Genomic DNA, 16482 nt, shown 5'->3' on the forward strand with positions numbered 1-16482 from the left:
GAACCTGAAAAACTCTCCTGACCTGCTGGACATGAGAGTCCCAGTCATCAGAAAAAATCAGAATATCATCCAGATATATTATCATAAATTTATCCAGAAAATCGCGGAAGATATCATGCATAAAAGACTGGAAAACTGAAGGGGCATTAGAAAGACCAAAAGGCATGACCAAATACTCAAAGTGGCCCTCGGGCGTATTAAATGCGGTCTTCCACTCATCCCCCTGCCTGATCCGCACCAAATTATACGCCCCACGAAGATCAATTTTAGAGAACCACTTAGCACCCTCTATACGAGCAAACAAATCAGTAAGCAATGGCAATGGGTATTGATACTTAACAGTGATCTTATTCAGAAGCCGATAATCAATACATGGTCTCAAAGAGCCGTCTTTTTTTGAGACAAAGAAAAATCCAGCTCCCAAGGGAGAAGAAGATGGACGAATATGTCCCTTTTCCAAAGACTCCTTTATATATTCCCGCATAGCAGCATGTTCCGGCACAGACAAATTAAACAAACGACCCTTTGGATATTTACAACCCGGTATCAAATCTATGGCACAATCGCACTCACGGTGCGGAGGTAACGACCCAAGCTTGGGTTCGTCAAAGACGTCTTGATAATCAGAGAGGAACTCAGGGACTTCAGAGGGAATGGACGACGAAATAGAAACCAAAGGTACGTCCCCATGAATACCCTTACATCCCCAGCTCAACACAGACATTGCTCTCCAGTCCAAGACTGGGTTGTGAGACTGCAACCATGGCAATCCCAGTACCAAATCGTCATGTAAATTATACAGCACCAGGAAACGAATAATCTCCTGGTGATCCGGATTGATACGCATGGTTACTTGTGTCCAGTATTGTGGTTTATTATTAGCCAATGGGGTGGAGTCAATCCCCTTCAGAGGAATAAGAGTCTCCAAAGGCTCTAAATCAAAACCACAACGATTGGCAAAGGACCAATCCATAAGACTCAGAGCGGCACCAGAGTCAACATAGGCGTCCGTGGCAATGGATGACAAAGAGCAAATCAGGGTTACAGACAAAATAAACTTAGACTGAATGGTGCCAATGGAAACAGACTTATCAAGCTTCTTTGTACGCCTAGAGCATGCCGATATAACATGAGTAGAATCCCCACAATAGAAACACAATCCATTCTTCCGTCTAAAATTCTGTCGCTCGCTCCTGGACAGAATTCTATCACACTGCATACTTTCTGGCGTCTTTTCCATAGACACCGCCAGATGGTGCACCGGTTTGCGCTCCCGCAGACGCCTATCAATCTGAATAGCCATTGTCATGGACTCATTCAGACCTGCAGGCAAAGGGAACCCCACCATAACATCCTTAATGGCATCAGAGAGACCTTCTCTGAAAGTTGCCGCCAAGGCGCACTCATTCCACTGAGTAAGCACAGACCATTTACGGAATTTTTGGCAGAAAACTTCAGCTTCGTCTTGCCCCTGAGATAGTGCCATCAAAGTTTTTTCTGCCTGAAGTTCCAAATGAGGTTCCTCATAAAGCAAGCCCAAGGCCAGAAAAAACGCATCCACATCGCGTAACGCAGGATCCCCTGCTGGCAATGAGAAGGCCCAATCTTGAGGGTCACCCCTGAGCAAGGAAATCACAATCCTAACCTGCTGAGCAGGGTCTCCAGCTGAACGAGACTTCAGGGACAAATAAAGCTTACAATTATTTCGGAAATTCTGGAAGCTAGCTCTATTCCCTGTGAAGAACTCCGGCAAAGGAATTCTCGGCTCAGATACCGGAGCATGTACCACAAAATCTTGTAAATTTTGTACTTTCGTGATGAGATTATTCAAACCCGCAGTTACACTCTGGAGATCCATTATTGTCAGGTGCACACAGAGCATACAGAGATTAGGAGGAGAGAGAGAAAAAAGACTGCAGCAAGGCAGACTGGAGGAAAAAAAAAAAAAAAATTCCAGCAGACTTCTTATAACTCTCCTTTCTAAACCTGGGTCTTTTAACACTTTAGTGGCCGGTCAAACTGTCATGATCTCTGCAGGCAGAGATCATAGCAAGCCTATAGAGGGACAAGCTCTCGGAAGATGGAACTATACTGACCATGAACTAAGCCTGCCGCGCAACTAGAAATAGCCAGGTAGCATTTCCTATTTATCGCTAGATGCCCAGCTCTGGCCTAAGACCTAAATAGCTAGCAGAGGGAAATATAAGACCTGGCTCACCTCTAGAGAAATATTTCCAAAGAAGACAGTAGCCCCCCACATATAATGACGGTGAGTTCAGATGAAACAACAAACGCAGCAGGAAAATAGTCTTAGCAAATTTGAGGTCCGCTTACTAGATAGCAGAAGACAGATAGTATACTTTCATGGTAAGCAGAAAAACACTAACAAAACACCATCCAGAGATTACCTTAAACTCTGGCATTAACTCATAACGCCAGAGTAGCAATCCCTGATCAACGAGAGCTTTCCAGACACAGTAACAAAACTTCAGCTGTGAACTGGAACAAATAGGCAAAACAAAACAAGGACAAAAGTCCAACTTATCTAGTAGTAGTCTAGAAGCAGGAACAAGCACTGAGAGGCATCAGATAACATTGTTGACCGGCAAGAAACCACCAGAGAAATGAGCTTAAATAGCGACACCCACTACTGATGGAACCAGGTGAAACAGGAAAGAGGATGACAAGTCCAATTCCACAAGCGGCCACCGGGGGAGCCCAGAATCCAAATTCACAACACCTAGCCCTAAGTGCAACCCTAGCCCTAAGTGCAACCCTAACCCTAAGTGCAACCCTAAGTGCAACCCTAGCCCTAAGTGCAACCCTAGCCCTAAGTGCAACCCTAACCCTAAGTGCAATCCTAGCCCGACCAATCCGCTGCGGATCCGCAGCCAAATGCGCACCGTGTGCACATAGCCTAATTCTAACCCTAATTCCAAACCTAGCCCTAATTCTAACCCTAACCCTAATTGTAACCCTAATTGCTACCCTAACCCTAAGTGCAACCCTAGCCCCAAGTGCAACCCTAAGTGCAACCCTAACCCTAAGTGCAACCCTAACCCTACCCCTAACCCTACCCCTAACCCTACCCCTAACCCTAATGGAAAAACAAAAATAAATATATTTTCTGTATTTTATTATTGTCCCTACCTGGGGATGATAAAGGGGGGGTTTATTTACTATTTTTTTTAGTTTGATCGCTGTGATAGGTTCTATCACAGCGATCAAAATGTACAGGGAACGAATCTGCCGGCCGGCAGATTCAGCGGGCCACTGCGCATGCGCCCGCCATTTTCCAAGATGGCGGCGTCCATGCGAGAAGACCGAGGACACCGGGAGGGACCCCGGGACTAGGTAAGTATGGGGGGGTGCGATCGGACAGCAGGGGGGGCGGAGGGGAGAGGAAGGCACATAGAACAGGACGGAGGGGTACGGAAGACTGACGGCGGCTGCAGATCGTCGCCGTCAGTCGGTGGGGGGGCCAGATCGGGGTCTCCAGCCATGGCCGATGCTATTGCAGCATTGGCCATGGCTGGATTGTAATATTTCACCAATTTTCATAGGTGAAATGTTACAGATTGCTATGATTGGCTGTTTCACTTTCAACAGCCAATCAGAGCAATCGTCGCCACGGGGGGGTGAAGCCACCCCCTGGGCTGTAGCACCACTCCCCCTATCCCTGCATGTTGGGTGAAATTGAAGTTAACCCTTTCACCCGGCCTGCAGGGACGCGATCCGGCCATGACGCATATGCTGCATCACAGGTCGGATTGGCACAGGTTTTCATGACGCATACGCTGCGTCAAAGGTCGGGAAGTGGTTAAAGACAGTAAAAACAGCACCAAGATATGTAAGCTCCAGCTGCGGCCTTATTTCAGGCCTGCACACACAAGAGGACAAAGGACTGCACTCAACAAAGTTCTCAGGCCCCACCCCAGATCCGACTACAAGAAGGCCCCCGGACAAGCTCTCATCCACAGCGGCTCCAGCACTGAAATCCATGAGACCCTCCGTTATTTTTACACAAACCGGAGCTACCTCCGTAAGTAGGCCCAAAGCCGCGGCCTCGCCTGAGTCGGAGAGGCCGGGAAGCAGGAGAAAAGCTGAAACCCCGCCAACAACTCTGCCCACAGCGTGCGGCAGCCCCGCTCCCAAAGAAATGTGCCCCAACCCGGCTGCAAGAGGGGCCCCGGGTAAGCTCTTACCACAAGCGGCTCCCGCTCTGGGGTCCCAGGGACCCTCTGCTCTGTCCTCTTGGGCCGGCGCAACCTCCGGGATTAGACTCAAAGCCGCGGCCATGCATATGCTGGCGGGGCCGGGGAGCAGGAGAGAGGACGAAACCTGTTGTGAATTCTGTTGTGGGTTCTGCTCTTGGGCTCCCTCCGGTGGTTATAAGTGGTAGTGCTGCTGTTTGTCCTTCACAGCAGTCATCAGGTGCTTCCACTTTGGACGGGGCTATTTAGTCTGGCTTCACCCTTTAGTGAGTGCCAGTTGACCATTGTTTTTCTGGAGGATTCGCATTTCTGCTTGGTTTCTCTTGCTGGATTGTCCAAATCATCAAAGATAAGTCCTGGCTTTGTTTTTGCAGTCCACATGAGGTGGACTTTATAGTTCAGTGAATTGCTATGTTTTTTCTTGTCCAGCTTTGTCTGTGTAAGGATTTATTCAGCCAAGCTGGAAGCTCTGGAGTCGCAGAGTTACCCTCCATGCCTTTAGTTAGGTGTGGAGATTTTTGTATTCTCTGTGGTGGATTTTTGTAGTATTTTAATACTGACCGCACAGTACTCTGTCCTGTCTTTTCTTTCTAGGTAGCGTGGCCTCCTTTGCTAAATTCTGTTTTCAGTCTGCGTTTGTAATTTCCCTCTCCTCTCACAGTCAATATTTGTGGGGGGCTGTCTTTCCTTTGGGGATTTTCTCTGAGGCAAGATAGTTTTCCTGTTTCTTTCTTTAGGGGTAATTAGTCCTCCGGCTGTGACGAGGTGTCGAGGGAGTGACAGGAACATCCCACGGCTACTTATAGTTGCGGTGTTAAGTTCAGGGTCTGCGGTCAGTATAGAGGCCACCTACTCCAGAGCTCGTCCATGCTGCTCCTAGGCCACCAGATCATAACAGTACAACTGGCCTACAATGAGTTAACCGCATCTCAAAAGAAGGGAAAGAAAGTGCTGAGCCATTTTTTTTTCTGTACTCTGTTGTGTTTTTTTTCCCTCTTCACCTCTGGGTGGCTCAAGAGTTAGGCGCTGACATGGATGTTCAGGGAGTTGCTTCTCGGGTGGATCAACTTGCTGCTAGAGTACAGGGTATTTCTGATTATATAGTGCAGACTCCTGTTTTAGAGCCTAGAATTCCTACCCCCGATCTGTTTTTTGGGGACAGGTCCAAATTTTTGAGCTTTAAAAATAACTCTAAACTGTTTTTTGCTCTGAAGCCCCGTTCCTCTGGTGATCCCATCCAGCAGGTAAAAATTGTCATATCTCTGTTGCGTGGCGACCCTCAGGATTGGGCATTTGCCCTGGAACCTGCTTAATGTAGACACCTTTTTTCAGGCACTTGGGTTATTGTATGATGAACCTAATTCTGTGGATCATGCTGAGAAAACCTTGTTGGCCCTGTGTCAGGGTCAAGAAGCGGCAGAATCATATTGCCAGAAATTTAGAAAATGGTCTGTGGAATGAGGATGCTTTGGTGGCAATTTTCAGAAAGGGTCTTTCTGAATCTGTTAAAGATGTTATGGTGAGCTTCCCCACGCCTGCAGGTCTGAGTGATTCTATGTCTCTGGCCATTCAAATTGATCGGCGCTTGCGTGAGCGTAGAGTTGTGCACACTATGGCATTGTCTTCCAAGCGGAGTCCTGAGCCAATGCAGTGTGATAGGATTGTGTCTAGAGCTGAACGCCAAGGATTCAGACGTCAGAATAGGTTGTGCTTTTACTGCGGCGATTCTGCTCATGTTATTTCTGATTGCCCTAAGCGTACCAATAGAATCGCTAGATCCGTTACCATCAGTACTGTACAACCTAAATTTCTGTTATCTGTGACCCTGATCTGCTCATTATCGTCATTCTCTGTCATGGCATTTGTGGATTCAGGTGCCGCTTTAAATTTGATGGACTTAGAATTTGCCAGACGTTGTGGTTTTCCCTTACAGCCTTTGCGGAGACCTATCCCTTTGAGGGGTATTGATGCTACACCATTGGCTAAAAATAAACCTCAGTTTTGGACACAGTTAACCATGTGCATGGCGCCAGCCCATCAGGAAGATTGTCGTTTCCTGGTGTTGCATAATTTGCATGATGCTATTGTGCTGGGGTTTCCATGGTTATAGGTATATAATCCGGTGTTGGATTGGAAATCTATGTCTGTGACTAGTTGGGGTTGTCAGGGGGTTCATGATGACCTTCCTCTGATGTCAATTTCCTCCTCCCCCTCTTCTGAAATTCCTGAGTTTCTGTCAGATTTCCAGGATGTTTTCGATGAGCCCAAGTCCAGTTCCCTTCCACCGCATAGGGACTGTGATTGTGCTATTGACTTTGATTCCAGGCTCTAAGTTTCCTAAGGGCCAACTTTTCAACCTGTCTGTGCCTGAACATGCCGCCATGCGGAGTTATGTTAAGGAGTCTTTGGAGAAGGGGCATATTCAGCCATCTTCTTCTCCATTGGGAACAGGTTTTTTTTTTGTTGCCAAGAAGGATGGCTCCTTGAGACCCTGTATTGATTATCGCCTCTTGAATAAGATCACGGTCAAATTCCAATACCCTTTGCCTTTGCTTTCTGATTTGTTTGCCAGGATTAAGGGGGCTAGTTGGTTTACTAAGATTGACCTTCGAGGGGCATATAATCTTGTTCGTATTAAGCAGGGTGATGAATGGAAAACTGCGTTTAATACGCCCGAGGGCCATTTTGAATATCTTGTGATGCCATTCGGACTCTCTAATGCCCCATCTGTGTTTCAGTCCTTCATGCATGATATTTTTCGGAATTATCTTGATAAATTCATGATTGTATATTTGGATGATATTTTGATTTTTTCAGATGATTGGGAGTCTCATGTGAAACAAGTCAGGATGGTATTTCAGGTCCTTCGTGATAATGCCTTGTTTGTGAAGGGGTCTAAGTGCCTCTTTGGAGTACAGAAGGTTTCTTTTTTGGGCTTCATTTTTTCTCCATCATCTATAGAAATGGATCCGGTTAAGGTTCAGGCCATTCATGATTGGATCCAGCCCACATCCGTGAAGAGCCTTCAGAAATTTTTGGGCTTTGCTAATTTTTATCGCCGTTTCATTGCCAACTTCTCCAGTGTGGTTAAACCCCTGACCGATTTGACGAGGAAGGGCGCTGATGTAGCTAATTGGTCCTCTGATTCTGTTTCTGCCTTTCAGGAGCTTAAGCGCCGATTTACTTCTGCCCCTGTGTTGCGTCAGCCGGATGTTTCTCTTCCTTTTCAGGTTGAGGTTGACGCTTCTGAGATTGGGGCAGGGGCCGTTTTGTCTCAGAGGAATTCTGATGGTTCCTTGATGAAACCGTGTGCCTTTTTTTCTAGAAAGTTTTCGCCTGCGGAACGCAATTATGATGTCGGCAATTGTGAGTTGTTGGCTATGAAGTGGGCATTTGAGGAGTGGCGACATTGGCTTGAGGGGGCCAAGTGTTATGATCCTAGTGGTAGGATCTCAAACTGACCTGACACATATACCCTGAATATATAGGACAAGTTCTGGGATGTGGAAGCTATACTGACCGCAATCCTGATCCTATCCAAACACACTAAAGGCAGCTGTGGAGCGTTACCTGAAAACCTAGACGCCTCGTCACAGCCTGAGAAACTGACTACCCCTAGAGAGAAAGCAAAGACCTCACTTGCCTCAGAGAAATATCCCCAAAGTTTTAGATAGCCCCCCACAAATAATAACGGTGTTAAGGGGAAAACACAAACGTAGAGATGAAACAGGTTTAGCAAATGAGGCCCGCTAATACTAGATAGGCAGATAATAGATAGGTGTCTGTGCGGTCAGTACAAAAACTATCAAAAATAAACCACGCAGAGAATACAAGAACCCCCACACCGACTCACGATGTGAGGGGCGTACTCTGCACCCCAGAACTAACCAGCAAGCGAAAGATCACATAAAAGCAAGCTGGGCGGAACTCATCATATACTGAGAAACGTTTTCAAGGAAATAATGAGAAAATGAACAAGCAAACTTAGCTTCTCATAGCAGGAGACTGGTCACAAGGAATATTCAGGAGAGCACAGAATCAGGACTGAATACACCGACAGCAGGCGACAAGTAAAGGTCCAGGTGAGTTAAATAGGCCCAGCCTAGCAGAAAATGAAACAGCTGAGCCCAGCCAAGACCAGCCATATCGCTAAAGGCCACCAGAGGGAGCCCAAGAACAAACTCACACAGTACCACTCATGACCACAGGAGGGAGCCCGAGAATGGAATTCACAACAGCCAAGCACCGTATTGTGGTCTTGACCGATCATAAGAATCTGATTTACTTAGAGTCTGCCAAACGGCTGAATCCTAGACAGGCCCGATGGTCCCTGTTTTTCTCCCGTTTTGATTTTGTTGTCTCGTATCTTCCGGGTTCTAAGAATGTTAAGGCTGATGCCCTCTCTAGGAGTTTTTTGCCTGATTCCCCTGGGATTCTTGAGCCGGTTGGTATTCTGAAGGAGGGGGTGATTCTTTCTGCCATCTCTTCTGATTTGCGACGGGGTCTTCAGGAGTTTCAGGCTGATAAACCTGATTGCTGTCCAGCGGGGAAACTGTTTGTTCATGACAGATGGACTAGTAAAGTGATTTCTGAGGTTCACTGTTCTGTGTTGGCTGGCCATCCTGGGATTTTTGGTACCAGAGATTTGGTTAGTAGGTCCTTTTGGTGGCCTTCTTTGTCACGGGATGTGCGTTCTTTTGTGCAGTCCTGTGGGACTTGTGCGCGGGCCAAACCTTGCTGCTCCTGCACCAGTGGGTTGCTTTTGCCTTTGCCGGTCCCTGAGAGGCCTTGGACGCATATTTCTATGGATTTTATTTTGGATCTTCCTGTTTCCCAGAGGATGTCAGTTATCTGGGTGGTCTGTGACCGGTTTTCTAAGATGGTTCATTTGGTACCTTTGCCTAAATTGCCTTCCTCTTCTGAGTTGGTTCCGTTGTTTTTTCAGCATGTGGTTCGTTTGCATGGCATTCCGGAGCATATTGTGTCTGATAGAGGTTCCCAGTTTGTTTCTAGGTTTTGGCGGTCCTTTTGTGCTAAGCTGGGCATTGATTTGTCTTTTTCTTCCGCATTTCATCCTCAGACAAATGGCCAAACCGAGCGAACTAACCAGACTTTGGAAACTTATTTGAGATGCTTTGTGTCTGCCGACCAGGATGATTGGGTGGCTTTCTTGCCATTGGCCGAGTTTGCCCTTAATAATCGGGCTAGTTCGGCTACCTTGGTTTCACTATTCTTTTGTAATTCTGGGTTTCATCCTCGTTTTTCTTCAGGGCAGGTTGAGTCTTCTGATTGTCCTGGGGTGGACTCTGTGGTTGACAGGTTGCAGCAGATTTGGGCTCATGTTGTGGACAATTTGGTGTTGTCTCAGGAGGAGGCTCAGCGTTTTGCCAACCGTCATCGGCGTGTGGGTTCCCGGCTTGGGGTTGGGGATTTGGTCTGGTTGTCTTCTCGTCATGTTCCTATGAAGGTTTCTTCCCCGAAGTTCAAGCCTTGGTTTATTGGTCCTTATAGGATTTCTGAGATTATCAATCCAGTGTCTTTTCGTTTGGCCCTTCCAGCCTCTTTTTCCATCCATAATGTTTTTCATAGATCTTTGTTGCGGAAATATGTGGTGCCCGTGGTTCCCTCTGTTGATCCTCCTGCCCCGGTGTTGATTGATGGGGAGTTGGAGTATGTTGTGGAGAAGATCTTGGATTCTCGTTTTTCAAGACGGAGGCTTCAGTATCTTGTCAAGTGGAAGGGTTATGGCCAGGAGGATAATTCTTGGGTTGTTGCCTCCGATGTTCATGCTTACGATTTGGTTCGTGCCTTCCATTTGGCTCGTCCGGATCGGCCTGGGGGCTCTGGTGAGGGTTCGGTGACCCCTCCTCAAGGGGGGGGTACTGTTGTGAATTCTGTTGTGGGTTCTGCTCTTGGGCTCCCTCCGGTGGTTATAAGTGGTAGTGCTGCTGTTTGTCCTTCACAGCAGTCATTAGGTGCTTCCACTTTGGACGGGGCTATTTAGTCTGGCTTCACCCTTTAGTGAGTGCCAGTTGACCATTGTTTTTCTGGAGGATTCACATCTCTGCTTGGTTTCTCCTGCTGGATTGTCCAAATCATCAAAGATAAGTCCTGGCTTTGTTTTTGCAGTCCACATGCAGTGGACTTTATAGTTCAGTGAATTGCTATGTTTTTTCTTGTCCAGCTTTGTCTGTGTAAGGATTTATTCAGCCAAGCTGGAAGCTCTGGAGTCGCAGAGTTACCCTCCATGCCTTTTGTTAGGTGTGGAGATTTTTGTATTCTCTGTGGTGGATTTTTGTAGTATTTTAATACTGACCGCACAGTACTCTGTCCTGTCTTTTCTTTCTAGGTAGCGTGGCCTCCTTTGCTAAATTCTGTTTTCAGTCTGCGTTTGTAATTTCCCTCTCCTCTCACAGTCAATATTTGTGGGGGGCTGTCTTTCCTTTGGGGATTTTCTCTGAGGCAAGATCGTTTTCCTGTTTCTTTCTTTAGGGGTAATTAGTCCTCCGGCTGTGACGAGGTGTCGAGGGAGTGACAGGAACATCCCACGGCTACTTATAGTTGCGGTGTTAAGTTCAGGGTCTGTGGTCAGTATAGAGGCCACCTACTCCAGAGCTCGTCCATGCTGCTCCTAGGCCACCAGATCATAACAGAAACCCCGCCCACAACTCCATCCACAGCCCGCGGCGGCACCGCTGCTAAAGATGTGAGGAGACAGATTGCCAGCCGTGTCTTAAGGTATGACGCCCCTGCGTTCATACCTCAGCTCAGACCTCAGGTGATGGAGAAGCATTGGGTCACAGGTCCTGGAGCAACGCCGGCTAAACCGGATGGAGCGTCACAGACAAATCGCTGCTTAAAAATCTGCACCGCTACAGAGACCTAGCAGCTGTATCAGTGGGGGGGCGAACTCCACCACAGAAGTAACATACCCCTTCCTCAGTACAGAAGGGGTGATAGCTGCTGAGAGACCCCCCACTGAGTTAGCTATAGACAATATGCTGAAGGTTTTTTTTGCGACATTATAAACAAGAAAATGGATGACTATAAATACTCGTTCCTATCTTTCAATCTGTCAAGCACTGGCCATCCTGTACGAAAACAGCATCTGAGTCTTACATAAAGAACGCACTGACATCCATTGTGGAAAGCCTCAATTCCTCCTCGTCCTTATCTTCCTCAAGGTCCTCCCTCTGCGACTACTCTTTGTCAACACACGACTCATACGCACCCTCTGTAAACTCTTCAGACAGTAGTATGGAAGATTTTCCCCCTGAGGATTTCGACCTTCCTCATTCGGATATAACACCGACTCCTCCTATATCCACAGCTTTGCTGGAAAATCTGCAAAGAGACATAGATTCACTTAGGTGTAACTTGGCAAGTCTCGAAGACCATAGGCGGAGAAGCAACGTGAACATCAGGGGAGTTCCAGAGTCTGTTAAACCCCCCCACTTGAAAAAATATATCCACAAAATGATCTTTCAACTCATTCCTGATATCAACGAAACTAATATCATAGAAAGCGTCTACCAAATTAAAAGACCCTTGTCCCTTTCACTGGACGTGCCAAGAGTAGTGTTGAGCATTCCGATACCGCAAGTATCGGGTATCGGCCGATACTTGCGGTATCGGAATTCCGATACCGGGATTCCGATACTTGCCGCGTATCGGATACCGGAATCGGAAGTTCTAAGATTCAAAAAGCAGAAATTCAGCCAATGAGATTGATTCCAAGTGTGGGCACATCCTGTTTAGCATGGAGGGCATGAAACTACTGGCAAGGCTGTGATTGGCTGGTGTAATGATGTCATGATGCAGTTTAAAAGTCGCTGGCGCCATTTTGCGATCACTCTGCTGTGAATTCAGTTAGTGACAGGACGCTGTTTGCTGACTGAGGGACAGTTTAGAGATAGCGATTTGCTTCTTTGTGCTTTCCAAAGGCTAATTTAGCAACCGCTGTGTTCACCTACTATTCACCTTGCTTTTGCCTTGTAGCGCTGTTTTCACAGCGATCTGCAGGGTCTGTGTGTGTGTGTGTGTGTGAGTGCAGCCCAGTCTCCAGTCTGAGTGCAGCCACATAGGCCATCCATAGTTGGTTGTATTCAGTTCAGGGAGGGTGGTTCATTGCCTCATACTGTTCCTTTTTTTTTTTTTTTCCCAAGTAGTGTAGTCTGCTGCTAATTTATTCAAAAAAATCCTATTAGTGTCTTTCCACCCGTCTCCAGCTAATTTGTGGAAAAACACTACATAGGATAAAGTAGAGGAGGGTTTTTGGGCCTTGCAGCGCCGTTTACGGCTGTCTGCACGGTCTCCGTGTGACTGCAGCTCGCCCTGTAATCTGTGAGCAGCTATAGCCTGGTTGTCTCCAGCTCAGGGTTTTTCACTGCGTCATACCGCCAAATCAATTTTCTTTTTTTTCAAAGTAGTGTAGTCTGCTGCTAATTTATTTTAAAAAATCCTATTAGTGTCTTTCCACCCGTCTCCAGCTAATTTGTGGAAAAACACTACATAGGATAAAGTAGAGGAGGGTTTTTGGGCCTTGCAGCGCCGTTTACGGCTGTCTGCACGGTCTCCGTGTGACTGCAGCTCGCCCTGTAATCTGTGAGCAGCTGTAGCCTGGTTGTCTCCAGCTCAGGGTTTTTCACTGCGTCATACCGCCAAATCAATTTTCTTTTTTTTCAAAGTAGTGTAGTCTGCTGCTAATTAATTTAAAAAAATCCTATTAGTGTCTTTCCACCCGTCTCCAGCTAATTTGTGGAAAAACACTACATAGGATAAAGTAGAGGAGGGTTTTTGGGCCTTGCAGCGCCGTTTACGGCTGTCTGCACGGTCTCCGTGTGACTGCAGCTCGCCCTGTAATCTGTGAGCAGCTGTAGCCTGGTTGTCTCCAGCTCAGGGTTTTTCACTGCGTCATACCGCCAAATCAATTTTCTTTTTTTTCAAAGTAGTGTAGTCTGCTGCTAATTAATTTAAAAAAATCCTATTAGTGTCTTTCCACCCGTCTCCAGCTAATTTGTGGAAAAACACTACATAGGATAAAGTAGAGGAGGGTTTTTGGGCCTTGCAGCGCCGTTTACGGCTGTCTGCACGGTCTCCGTGTGACTGCAGCTCGCCCTGTAATCTGTGAGCAGCTATAGCCTGGTTGTCTCCAGCTCAGGGTTTTTCACTGCGTCATACTGCCAAATCAATTTTCTTTTTCTTCAAAGTAGTGTAGTCTGCTGCTAATTAATTTAAAAACATCCTATTAGTGTCTTTCCACCCGTCTCCAGCTAATTTGTGGAAAAACACTACATAGGATAAAGTAGAGGAGGGTTTTTGGGCCTTGCAGCGCCGTTTACGGCTGTCTGCACGGTCTCCGTGTGACTGCAGCTCGCCCTGTAATCTGTGAGCAGCTATAGCCTGGTTGTCTCCAGCTCAGGGTTTTTCACTGCGTCATACCGCCAAATCAATTTTCTTTTTTTTCCAAATAGTGTAGTCTGCTGCTAATTTATTCAAAAAAATCCTATTAGTGTCTTTCCACCCGTCTCCAGCTAATTTGTGGAAAAACACTACATAGGATAAAGTAGAGGAGGGTTTTTGGGCCTTGTAGCGCCGTTTACGTCTGTCTGCACGGTCTCCGTGTGACTGCAGCTCTATCTGTTGTCAGTTCAGCCCCCAAAAAATAAATAAATAATAAAGTTCACCAAACACACCAGTTACACCACTTTACATTTCTGTAGGCCACATTAGCTCATATTAAAGTCTAGTCCACACTTTAGATAATTAGTGCTTCTTATACCTGTTAGGAGGAGTTGCTCAGGAATAAGCACACAAATCCGTTAGTACTTTTCTGCTTATCTTTATCAGTCAACCAAGATGAAGAAGGCAGTGAGTAAGGCACGGGGGCGTGGGAGCCGTCGCGGAGCAGGGAGGGGACGTGGGGATTCTGTGCCTGCTGCGGGCACCGGTGACTCATCAGCACCCACTTTCACCAGGCAACAGTCGTTCATGCGAAGCTTTGTGTCCGAGCGCCGTACACCGCTGCTGCGTGAAGAACAAATTGAAGCTGTTGTCGGATGGATGGCAGCTAATGCATCAACTTCCATTAGTGCCACATCCTCTCAGACACAGAGCACTGGAGAGCAGCCATCTGTCTCTTCACCACCTGCCAAATTGCCCAGGCAGACAGAGAGCCCAGGACAGGAGCCGTCTCTACTTCTGTTCTCTGAATCTCTTGGCTTGGAAACAGGGGGCCAGCCAAGCAGCATTGGAGAAATGGAAGAAGAGGCAGGGTGCAGTGATGCCCAACAGCTTTTTCTGTCTTCCTCTGAAGAGGCGGGTGGGCCAGTGGCTCCGGTCACCACATCGCAGGCCGCATCAGCTGATGATGACACTCAGGTGCCACTTACTGGTGCGTGCTCTGCTGCTGAGACTACCCAGGAGGAGCAGTTGGGGGCAGAGGGTAGTGTAGATGATGAGGTCCTCGACCCATCTTGGCGTGAGGGACAGGAAGGTGGTGGGAGCAGCTCTGAGGAAGAGATTCCCCGTACGGCCCAAAGAGGGAGAGGGAGGGGGAAGACTGCGGATCCTGCAGCCTCCGCTTTGGCACCCGTTAGGAGCATGTCTCTTCCAAAAGCCAAAAAGGGCGCTCCCAAGACTTGCAGTGCCTGGTCCTTTTTTGACACAGTTGCAGATGACATTTGCTATGTCAGATGCAACGTGTGTCATCAAAAAGTCAAAAGAGGGAAAAATGTCAGCAACCTCAATACCTCCAACATGTGGAAACATGTGCGCAACAGGCACCCGGCGGAGTTAGAAAAACACACTGAAGAGGTAGGCCAACCAACAGCGGCAGCTACCACCTCTTCAGCTCGTGTTGCCTCTTCCTCTACCTCACACGCAGCTGGTTCGGCGTCCTCCCAGGATCGCCGTGGAAGAACCTCTGCCCCTGTTGTCCAGAGACCCGCTGTAATTCCACCCGCAGCGCCCCTTTCCCAGTCATCCACACACTCCCAGCCCAGTCTACAGCCATCGGTAGTACAGGCATGGGAGAAAAGGCGGCCTTTCTCGTCAAACCACCCACGAGCACAGGCTCTGACTGCAGGCATTGCCAAACTTCTGTCACTGGAAATGCTGTCATTCAGGCTGGTGGAGACTGACAGCTTCCGTGACTTGATGTCATTGGCAGTCCCACAGTACAATGTGCCCAGCCGCTTTTACTTCAGCAGGCAAGCCGTCCCTGCCCTGCAGAAGCATGTGGAGGGACACATAAAACACGCGCTACTGAACGCCGTCAGTAGCAAGGTCCACCTCACCACCGATGCGTGGACCAGTCAACATGGACAGGGGCGATACCTTTCCCTCACTGCCCATTGGGTTAATGTCGTTGAGCCGGGTACAGACCGTGCGAGTGGCGCAGGACGTGTCCTGCCCACTCCAAGGATTGCAGGAATCCATTCTGTACGCATTGACTCCTCCTCTTACACCAGTTCCTCAGAATCATCGCTGCAGGAGCCGTCACAGTCCACCTCCACATGGACCCGTGATGAACGTGTACCTGTTACGACCGACATGAGCACAGCCGTGGCCAAACGTCAACAGGCCGTCTTGAAATTAATTTTCTTGGGGAATCGTAGCCACACAGCGCAGGAGCTCTGGAATGCCATCAAGCAGGAGAGCGATGTGTGGTTTGTGCCAGCGAATCTCCAGCCAGGCATGGTAGTGTGTGATAATGGCCGAAATCTGGTGGCAGCTCTGGGCCTCGGCAACCTCACTCACATCCCATGTCTGGCACATGTGCTCAATTTGGTCGTGCAGAGCTTTTTGAGGGACTATCCGGATCTTGATGCACTGCTGCACAAGGTCCGCCTAGAGTGTGCTCACTTGCGGCGTTCCAGCACGGCAAAAGCGCGCATTGCGGCTCTGCAGCGCCGACACCGCCTGCCGGAACATCGCATCATATGTGACCTACCTACCAGGTGGAATTCCACGTTACATATGTTGGAGCGGTTGTGTGAGCAGCAGCAAGCTGTAATGGAGTACCAGCTGCTTCAGGCGCAAAAAAGTCGCAGTCAGCGCCGTACAGACTTCACAACCACAGAGTGGGCCACTATGAATGACGTCTGCCAGGTTTTGCGTCCCTTTGATTATTCCACGCGGATGGCGAGTGCAGATGATGCACTAGTCAGCATGACTGTCCCCCTTATCTGCCTGCTTGAAAAATCACTGCAAGCGCTAAGGGATGATGTTGTGGAAGATGTGGAGGATGAGGATTCACCATTTCCAT

The sequence above is a fragment of the Ranitomeya variabilis genome, chromosome 1 (genome assembly GCF_051348905.1).
Source record: "Ranitomeya variabilis isolate aRanVar5 chromosome 1, aRanVar5.hap1, whole genome shotgun sequence".
Lineage (NCBI taxonomy): Eukaryota > Metazoa > Chordata > Amphibia > Anura > Dendrobatidae > Ranitomeya > Ranitomeya variabilis.